Source organism: Homarus americanus, unplaced genomic scaffold (assembly GCF_018991925.1).
Source record: "Homarus americanus isolate GMGI-L3 unplaced genomic scaffold, GMGI_Hamer_2.0 scaffold16894, whole genome shotgun sequence".
Lineage (NCBI taxonomy): Eukaryota > Metazoa > Arthropoda > Malacostraca > Decapoda > Nephropidae > Homarus > Homarus americanus.
Window position 1 is genome coordinate 251,149 of NW_024746541.1, and position 11,280 is coordinate 262,428.

Here is an 11,280-nt window from a genome sequence, read left to right on the forward strand (position 1 = left end):
TCACGTCACTCTACCAGCAAATTCCCACTTGTCAAAACCTTTCCTGAGACACACACACACTTTTATCTACAAAATTTCTTTTATCAATATATAAGTAACCACAAAAATCGTAACATCAACTAACTGATTAATATACAATTAAACAACATTAACAACTATAATATCTACCACTATCAAATAGTCCATAACACCTGGCAACCATCTTATCACAACTGTCACGACTGCCACACAACCCAACACATTAATTAATATCTCACATAATGGGCTCTTACCAACACTCCAACTCATAATATGACACCTTAACAAAGAGAAATATTAGTAAGACACCTATTTACATAATACTGTGTCCATTTTAATATAATATAGAGCTTGAATGTGTAGTGAGGGCAGGAGTAAGTGGCCATCCCCAGCTAATATAGAGCATGAATGTGTAGACCAAGTGTGGGTAAGAGTGAGTGGCCATCCCCAGCTGTGATAGTGTGACTATGAGGAAACTTTAGCTGGTGGTGCAATGTTTCCTGGAGAAGAGAGAATTAACTACAAATCTAAAACTTTAAACCACAAACTAAAACTTTAACCACAAACTAAAACTTTAACCACAACCTAAAACTTTAACCACAACCTCAAGAAATCACAATCAACCCTTCACAACTTCTTTAACCACAACCTAAAACTTTAACCACAACTCAAAACTTTAACCACAACCTAAAACTTTAACCCCAACCTAAAACTTTAACCCCAACCTAAAACTTTAACCTTATATAAACCACCATAAAAGAAATACCATTCTTGAGTCAATTGTCTTCCTGTTTACTACTATATACCTGCACTGAAAACTGTATAGGTACTGTACCTTCATGGATGGTTTGTACACTTAATTTGCATTGTTCATATATATAATACAAGGTGAACTATATTATACCTGTATTGTCTACCCGGTACATAGTATACATGACCCTCGTTAATCTAACGCCGGTTAACGAATTTGATTAACGAACTGCTCATATGATCTTCAATTCGGTTAACGAAAAAAATTCGTTAACGGTTTTACGAACCGACCTCAACATGTTTTCCAGTCACTGACCGCAACCAGCTTTAGTATCAGTCCGCCAATACATTAATCGGTTCTAGGGCTTAAATTCTTACTATTTTAGTAAATATCAAGAAGTTTATACCATTCAATAATGTTAAAGTTTAATATTCAATTTTTTAGTCATTCTAACAATTATTGAACATAAGGGTAAAGTGACTAGGTTTAATGCCGCATCCAGCCTTCTAAACAGCAAAGGAGTTAGTCTTCCTTTACTGAGGAACATCTTGCTTGAGACTCTCTTCAACTAAGCACTTTTTTTCTGTGTTTCCAAGCAAATTATTGGTCATTTTGAAATATATTTTACATATTGACAATATATAATGCAGTGCAGTGTTGATTTAAAGAAAATAATCTTGAATTACACCAAGAGAGCAAAATTTTATGGGTGAAATGGCACCATGGGGTGATTTCTTCCACCCCAATGCCTTCTCTTTTTTCCTTCTCCACCCCCATTCTAAATCCCATCATCATCATCATCATTGTCCAGGAGCCTTCTACACACACCTCAAAGTAAATGAGCTTTTCTACCATTTTTGTTGAATTTAGGAAATTTTCGGTGAGCTGGAACCACTACCAAAACCCATTGAAACAATGGTTTCGGTTAATCTAACTTTTTGGTTAATCTAACGACCTTCTGGAACGGATTGAGTTTCGTTAATCTAGAGGGTCACTGTATAGTGATTTAAGGGTGATTTAGGAGTGTTTCTGACTTTATACGTTTTTGGCTTTACTTTGTGTATACAGTACTTTTCTGTGGGCTGGAACCAATTACCCAATATCCCATTGAAACAATGGTTTCAGTTAACAAAATTTCCAGTTAATTAACGACCCTCTGGAACGACCGAGTTCGTTAACCGAGGGACCACTGCAGTTCAATTGGTGAGAAAATTAAAATGAACTTACATATTTCTCTTAGGGGACATGTGAGAGTTTAAGTCATCTTCTACTTTTGCCGAGACCATCTTCTGTTTGGCAGCCATGACGCTTGCCAAAACCTCGCCTATGGAGTTTCCTCCCGCTGCGCCACTGGCCGATGACCAGTGATTTATGGCCTAGCGGAGAGTCGCTCAGTCCCTCCATCCGTACCTTTGATGGTGTTGTCATGGGTGATGTGTGAGGCTTCTCTGTTCCCACACTATTGGCACCACTTGTAGGTGGGATCTGGCAGGTCAGACATACACATGTAAAAGATAGTCTAATTATTCATACATTTCTGAAGGAGTTAAAAATACAACTAACATACTGTAAATACAGTCACGGAACCACCAATCAAATACTTAGTCGTAACTGACCAATCAGGATTCCAAACTAGCTGGGCTTCATTTTCATCAATTTCAACTATTGTAACAACAAAACATAAGTGACTTGTTAATATATCTGTCATTGTGAAAAAGATGACATGTTTGCAGGCCACCAGAGGGCCAGAAGAGGTACAGGTGTCATGAAGGGGTTTTGTATAAGCCCACCATCTTGATTTATAGCCCTGGAATAACTGAAGCTCTCATGTGACTCACCTCTTCCCTCTCCACAACTTCCCTCTCCACACTCTCACTCTCTCGACCCTCTCTTTTTAACAACTGGTTGAAAGATGTCACAAACTTTTCTTTGCTCAAGAAGATTCCAGTTTGATCCGCTTGAAATCTGGCCTGAGGGTGTACAGAAGAAAAGTAAACGCAGAACTTTCATGAGCTAAAATGTTGAGGAACTCTTAAACAATCTTTGCAAATTCCTTTTGTTTCAGATCTTCTTATGACAGAACATAACAAATTGTCTTCACTTTCCTAACAGTAACAAACTTTGTATCTACCTATAGTTACTACAACAAACTCTACAAATGTTATATATCCCAGTGAAATTATGTAACAACACAAACCTTTACTGAATTCAGGCACAATTTACCAAGTCTCAACAGGAATAAGAGACATTACACCACCTTGTAATATAAAGTACAGTACATGGACCAGAAAAGATCTCCCTGTGAGTTTCAAAAGACCATGATATAAAGACCATTAACCATGATATAAAAATTAACCATGATATAAAGACCATTAACCATGATATAAAGACCATTAACCATGATATAAAGACCATTAACCATGATATAAAGACCATTAACCATGATATAAAGACCATTAACCATGATATAAAGACCATTAACCATGATATAAAGACCATTAACCATGATATACTGTGATCACAAGGCTACAGTAGTTAAAGCTGTTGCCTTGTGTCTTAAGAGTCAGTGGTTTATGCCTGTGACTCGACACGCTGCAAGCCTCACAGTTAACCTATCAGGAAGGGAACTCTGAGACATTACTCGACACACTGCTACAAGCCTCACAGTTGACCTATCAGGAAGGGAACCTTACATTACTCGACACACTGCTATGCTTCCAGCAGTTGACTCAACTAGAAAGGGAACTCTTACACATTCTACATTACCTGCTTCTGTACAGTTGACCTATCAGAAGGGAACTCCACATCATTCTCGACACTGCTACAAGCCCCACACAGTTAACCTATCAGAAGGAACTTCACATTACTCTCGACACACTGCTACAAGCCTCACAGTTACCCATCAGGAAGGAACCCTTACATTACCTCGACACACTGCTACAAGCCCCAGTTGACCTATCAGGAAGGAACTTACAATACTGACATACTGCTACAAGCTCTCTACAGTTGACTCATCAGAAGGGAACTTACATTACTTCACACACTGCTACAAGCCTCACAGTTAATCCTATCAGAAGGGAACTTATTACTTCATACACTGCTACAAGCCTCAGAAGGGAAATTTTATGGTTATTTTATATATTGTTATGCTCACAGCAATTTATTAGAAGTGGGAATTTACATATTGGCTATGTATTGCTACATGCCTTGCTAGTAATTTGGCTGTGAAGGGAAATTCTTACATATTTTAAGTATACATAGTGGCCTATAGTAATCTCTGTCTGAAGAAATTTTGCCAGGGCCTATATTTGTTACAAGCTCTCAAGAAAGAATTCCAATAGAAGAATTTTATATTATTTTCGGCTACTGTTACAGCCCAGATTGACCTATCAGGAAGGGGGAACTCCACAGTACCACACACTGTTACAGCCCTTGCCAGGTCCTAACAGAAGGGAACTCTGCACACACACTGCCATGTTTCACAGTTAGACCTGGGTCAGAAGGAAAACCCCACACACCTTGGCCACCACTGTCACAGCCCTCACAGTTGACCTGGTCAGAAGGGAACCTGGCTATCATTCTCATTGGTCACTGCTACAAGTCTTGCTGTTGACCTATCAAGGAACCTGTCATTTCACACACTGCCACACCATCTGATCCCATCCACAGGAACCCTGTCATTCTCGGCCACTGTTGCCAGCCTCACAGGTTGACCCACTGGAAGTGGGAACTTGGCTACTGGCCACTGTTGCAGCCCTACAGTAACCTGGTCAGGAGAATTTCACACACTGCTGGCAGCCTGTTAGTTGACCTGTCAGAAGGAACTTGCTATTACCGACATTGCTACAAGTCTCATTAGTTAAATCTGGTCAGAAGTGGAAAACTTATATTACTCGGCCATACCATTGGGTGCCTTTTAGTAAAAGTGACTTCTATTAGAGAATTTATATATTTTTACACATTATATAAGTTTTGCTAGCACTCTGGTTTTATATACTATAAGTTCTTGCTAGGTGACTCTAATAGAGAATTTCTATATTATTTCCACACACTGCTACAAGCCCCACAGTTAACTCCATCATCAGGAAGGGGAACTTTATAACATTCCCACACACTGCCATAAGCCTCACAGTTGACCTATCAGAAGGAACTCTACATTACCTCGACACACTGCCACAAGCCTCACAGTTGACCTATCAGAAGGGAACTCTTACACATTTCATTACACTGCTACAAGCCCCACAGTTGACCTATCAGGAAGGGAACTCATATCATTCTCGACACACTGCCACAAGCCCTCACAGTTAACCTACTGTGGAAGGGGAACTTACATTGTTTGACACACTACATAAGCCTCATGTTGACCCAGTGAGGAAGGGAAACTCTCACATTACTCGACATTAATTGCCATAAGCCTCACAGTTGACCTATCAGAAGCGGGGAATCCCTTACATTGGTTTCACACACTGCCAAGTGTTTTCCACAGTTGACTCATCAGGAAGGGAACTCTTACATTACTCACACACTGCTATGCTTCCTCACAGTTGACCTATCAGGAAGGAACCTTACATTACTTCACACACTGCTACAAGCCTCACAGTTGACCCATCAGAAGGGAACTCTTACACATTTCCATTGACATCACAAGCTCACAGTTGACTCCATCAGGAAGGGAACCTTACATTACTTTAATAACACTGCTGCGGGCCTCACAGTTGACTCTATCAGGAAGGGAACCTTGGCATTACTCGGACACATTTAGCATACAAGCCTCACAGTTAACCTATCAGGAAGGGGAACCTTTACACATTCCCACACACACTGCTACAAGCCTCAACAGTTAACCTATCAGAAGGGAACTCACATTACTCTGACACACTGCTACAAGCCTCACAGTTAACCTGTCAGGAAGGGAATCCCCATATTGATTCTCACAGGTATCATGTTGGGCAAGCCTCACATAACTCCATCAGAAGGAACTCTTTACATTACTCACACACTGCTACAAGCCTCACAGTTAACCTATCAGAAGGAACTCTTACATTATTTCACACACTGCTACAAGCCTCATGAAGTACTTATCAGAAGGAACTTTATGGACATTTCCCAGAGACATACAAGCCTTTACAGTTAACTCTATCAGGAAGGGGAACCTTACATTACCTCACACACTGCCAAGGCCTCACAGTTGACTCCATCAGGAAGGGAACTTCATATTTCGACACACTGCTACAAGCCTCACAGTTAACTCTGCATTTAAAGGAACTCTACACATTTCGACACACACTGCTACAAGCCTCAGTTAACCTATCAGGAAGGAACTCTTACATTACTGACACACTGCTACAAGTTCACAGTTAACTAGGAAGGGGAACTCTATATTACTCTCGACACACTGCTACAAGCCTCACAGTTGACCTATCAGGAAGGGAACCTACATTACTCTCGACACACTGCCACAAGCCTCACAGTTGACCTCCATCAGGAAGGGGAACTCTCACATTATACTGCTATGCTTCCTTCCAAAGAAATATTCTCCATCAGGAAGGAACTTACATTACTCGGCTACACTGCCAAGGGGGTTCTCACAGTTGACTCATCAGGAAGGGAACTCTTTAAGACATTTTACACATCATATAAGCCTCTACAGTTAACCTATCAGAAGGGAACTCTTACATTGATTTCGACCACACTGCTACAAGCCCACAGTTGACTCCATCAGAAGGAACTCTACATTACTTCTCGACACACTGCTACAAGCCTCCCAGAAAGTAACCTTATCAGGAAGGGAACTCAGTGATGAGCCTGGCTACATTCTCATGCATGCTTCCCACAGTTGACCTATCAGAAGGGAACTTCATCATCGACACACTGCCACAAGCCTCACAGTTAACTCCATCAGGAAGGGAACTCCTTACATTACTCGACACACTGCTACAAGCCTCACAGCGACCTATCAGAAGGGAACTCACATTACTCTCGACACACTGTTACAAGCCTCAAGCAGTTCACTCACCAGGAAGGGAACTCTTATATTACTTCTCGACACACTGCCAAGCAAGCCTCACAGTTGACCTATCAGGAAGGGAACCCCATATTACTCGACACACTGCTACAAGCTCACAGTTGACCATTGTAAGGGAACTTACACATTTCTATTACACTGCTACAAGCCCTTGCGTTGACCTATCAGAAGGGAACTCTTACATTACTCTCGACACATTGCTACAAGCCTCACAGAAAGACTTCAGTGAGGAAGGGAACTCTTACATTACCGACACACTGCTAAGGCCCCACAGTTGACCTATCAGAAGGGAACTCTGAGCATTATCTGACACACTGCTACAAGCCCTCACAGTTGAACTCTTACCAGGAAGGGAAACCTTCATATTACCGACACACTGCCATGTTTCTCCCACAGTTGACCTATCAGGAAGGGAACTCTTACATTACTGACACACTGCTACAAGCCCTACAGTTGACCTATCAGGAAGGGAACTCACATTTTACAATGTTGTTACAAGCTCTATAGAAGATCATCAGGAAGTGAAATCCCCTTACATTACTCGACACACTACAAGCCTCACAGTGCTGACTCATCAGGAAGGGAACTCTTACATTACTCTATTACTATCGTTACAAGCCTCAAGCAGCGACCTATGAGGAAGTGAACTCTTACATTACTTTACACTGCTAGCAGTTTCACAGTTGACCAACAAAGGAACTCATGACACTTGCCACATTGCTAAGGCTCACAGTTGACCTATCAGGAAGGAACTCTTTACATTATCACACACACTGCTACAAGCCCTCACAGTTGACCCAGAACAGGAAGGAACTCTACATTACTCGACACACTGCTACAAGCCTCACAGTTGACCTATCAGAAGGAACTCTACATTACTCGACACACTGCTACAAGCCCTACAGTTGACCTATCAGGAAGGGAACTCTTACATTACCTCGACACACTGCTACAAGCCCTCACAGTTGACTCCATTGTAAGCAAACCTTATACATTACTCTCGACACACTGCTACAAGCCTCACAGTTGACCTATCAGGAAGGGAACTCTTACATTACTTCCTATTACACTGCTACAAGCCTCACAGTTGACCTATCAGGAAGGAACTCTTACATTACCCATTAATGTTAAGCAAGCCTCACAGTTGACTCATCAGGAAGGGAACTTCTACATTACTCTCTAATAGTTGACTGCTACAAGCCCTACAGTTGACCTATCAGGAAGGAACTCTTATAATACTCGCACACACTGCTACAAGCCTCACAGTTGACCTATCAGGAAGGAACTCTTACACAGCCTGACATACAAGCCTCACAGTTGACCTATCAGGAAGGAACTCTACATTACTCTCGACACACTGCCAAGCCTCACAGTTGACCTATCAGGAAGGAAACTCTTACATTTACTCGACACACTGCAAGCCTCAGAGTTGACCTATCAGGAAAGGGAACTCTTACATTACTCGACACACTGCTAAGCAAGCCCTCAAGAAAGGACTTACCAGGAAGGGAACTCTTACATTACTCTCGGACACACTGCTACAAGCCCTTACAGTTAACTCTATCAGGAAGGGAACTCTAAGCATTACTCTCTACACACTGGCTACAAGCTCACAGTTGACCTATCAGGAAGGGAACTCTACATTACTCGACACTGCCATGCCTCATAAGAACCTTATCAGAAGGAACTCTATATTACTTCCCACACACCGGTTACAAGCCTCACAGTTGGGACCTATCAGGAAGGAACCTTACATTACTCGACACACTGCCACAAGCCTCACAGTTAACCTATCAGGAAGGAACTCTACACACTTTTACACACTGCTACAAGCCTACAGTTGACCTTATCAGAAGGGAACTCTACACACGGGACACACTGCTGCAGCCTCAAGAGATTCATCAGGAAGTGGGGAACTCTACATTACCACACACTGCTACAAGCCTCACAGTTGACCCATCAGAAGGGAACCTTACATTACTCGGCTACACTGCTACAAGCCTCACAGTTGGGACCTATCAGGAAGGGAACTCTTACATTACTCACACACTGCTACAAGCCTCACAGTTGGGACTCCATCAGGAAGGAACTCAGACATTTTGACACACTGCCAAGCAAGCCTCAGCAGTTGACCTATCAGGAAGGGAACTCATATTACTTTACACACTGCTACAAGCTCATTATAAATGACTTATCAGGAAGGAACTTACATTACTTGACACATCAGCGCTTCCCTACAGTTAATCCTTCCATTGTGAAGGGAACCTTACACATTCTATTAATACTCATATAAGCCTCAAGAAGTTAACCTACTCAGGAAGGGAACCTACATTACTCGACACACTGCTACAAGCCCTCACAGTTGACCCATCAGGAAGGAACCTACATTACTCGACACACTGCTACAAGCCTCACAGTTGACCTATCAGAAGGGAACTCTCTTTACATTATCGACACACTGCTGCTACAAGCCTCACAGTTGACCTATCAGGAAGGGAATTTTATGCATTAATTTCACATTGACTGCTACAAGCCTCACAAAGGACTCCATCAGAAGGAACCTTTACATTACTTATTACTACTGGTTACAAGCCTGCTGAGTTAACCTATCAGGAAGGGGAACTCTTACATTACTTTATTACACTGCCACAAGCTTCCCCACAGTTAACCCATTGTGAAAGGGAAGTCTTTACATTACTCTCACACACTGCTACAAGCTTCCTCACAGTTAACCCATTGTAAAGGGAACTTCTACATTATTTTATACCGTTACAAGCCCTGAAGTTGACCTATCAGAAGGGAATCCCTTACATTATCGACACACTGCTATAAGCTCACAGTTAACCTATCAGGAAGGAACTCTTACATTACTCGACACACTGGTACAAGCCTCAAAGTTGACCTATCAGGAAGGAACTCTTACATTACTTCCCACACACTGCTACAAGCCTCACAGTTGACCCATCAGGAAGGAACTCATATCATTCTATTACACTGCTACAAGCCCCACAGTTAACCTATCAGAAGGGAACTCTTACATTATTCTATTACCACTGCCATGTTTTCCCTGAAGTTGATCATCAGGAAGGGAATCCCTTATATCATTCTCATTACACTGCTACAAGCCTTACAGTTAACCTATCAGGAAGGAACTCTGAGACATTTCACACACTGCTACAAGCCTCACAGTCCTATCAGGAAGGGAACTCTACATTACTCGACACACTGCTACAAGCCTCACAGTTGACCCATCAGGAAGGGAACTCTTACATTACTCGACACACTGCTAGCCCAGTGACTCAACAGAAGGAACTCTTACACATTCACATTACAAGCTCACAGTTGACCTATCAGAAGGGAACTCTACATATTCTCGACACTGCTACAAGCCCCACACAGTTAACCTATCAGAAGGAACTCTTACATTACTCGACACACTGCACAAGCCTCACAGTTACCCATCAGGAAGGAACTCTTACATTACTCGACACACTGCTACAAGCCTCACAGTTGACCTATCAGGAAGGAACTTACATTACTGACACACTGCTACAAGCCTCACAGTTGACTCATCAGGAAGGGAACTTACATTACTCACACACTGCTACAAGCCTCACAGTTGACCTATCAGAAGGGAACTTATTACTCACACACTGCTACAAGCCTCACAAACCAAAAAAACACAACCCAGTAACCTATCAGGAAGGGAACTCACATACCACACACTAACACCACAAAACCACACACACCCACACAAACCCAAAAACACACACAACCCACAACCCAAAAACCACAAACACAACCACCACAAAACCCACACACCACAACCACAACCAAAACCCACACACCACCAACCCAAAAACCACCACACACAACCAACCAAACAAACCCAACAAAAATTATTCCACACACTGCTACAAGCCTCACAGTTGACCTATCAGGAGGAACTCTACATTACCTCGACACACTGCTACAAGCCTCACAGTTGACCTATCAGGAAGGGAACTCTTACATTACTCGACACACTGCTACAAGCCTCACAGTTGACCTATCAGGAAGGGAACTCTTACATTACTCGACACACTGCTACAAGCCTCACAGTTGACCTATCAGGAAGGGAACTCTTACATTACTCGACACACTGCTACAAGCCTCACAGTTGACCTATCAGGAAGGGAACTCTTACATTACTCGACACACTGCTACAAGCCTCACAGTTAACCTATCAGGAAGGGAACTCTTACATTACTCGACACACTGCTGCTCACAGTTAACCTATCAGGAAGGAACCTACATTACTCACACACTGCTACAAGCCTCACAGTTGACCTATCAGGAAGGGAACTCTTACATTACTCCACACACTGCTACAAGCCTCACAGTTGACCTATCAGGAAGGAACTCTTACATTACCACACTGCTACAAGCCTCAACCACAGAAGGAATCATTAACACTGCTACAAGCCTCACAGTTGACCTATCAGGA

General features: G+C 42.2%; 1 protein-coding gene across 1 annotated transcript in view; it reads right to left on the reverse strand.

Annotated features, from left to right (window-relative positions):
• Window positions 1–2,705: 2,705 nt before the first annotated feature.
• Window positions 2,706–11,280, reverse strand: part of LOC121879360 (TBC1 domain family member 1-like) — a 19,402-nt gene continuing 10,827 nt past the window's right edge. The window contains exon 5 of the mRNA XM_042385960.1: window positions 2,706–2,739. The gene's annotated coding sequence lies outside the window, so the exon portion shown is untranslated. The remainder of the gene's footprint in view (window positions 2,740–11,280) is intronic.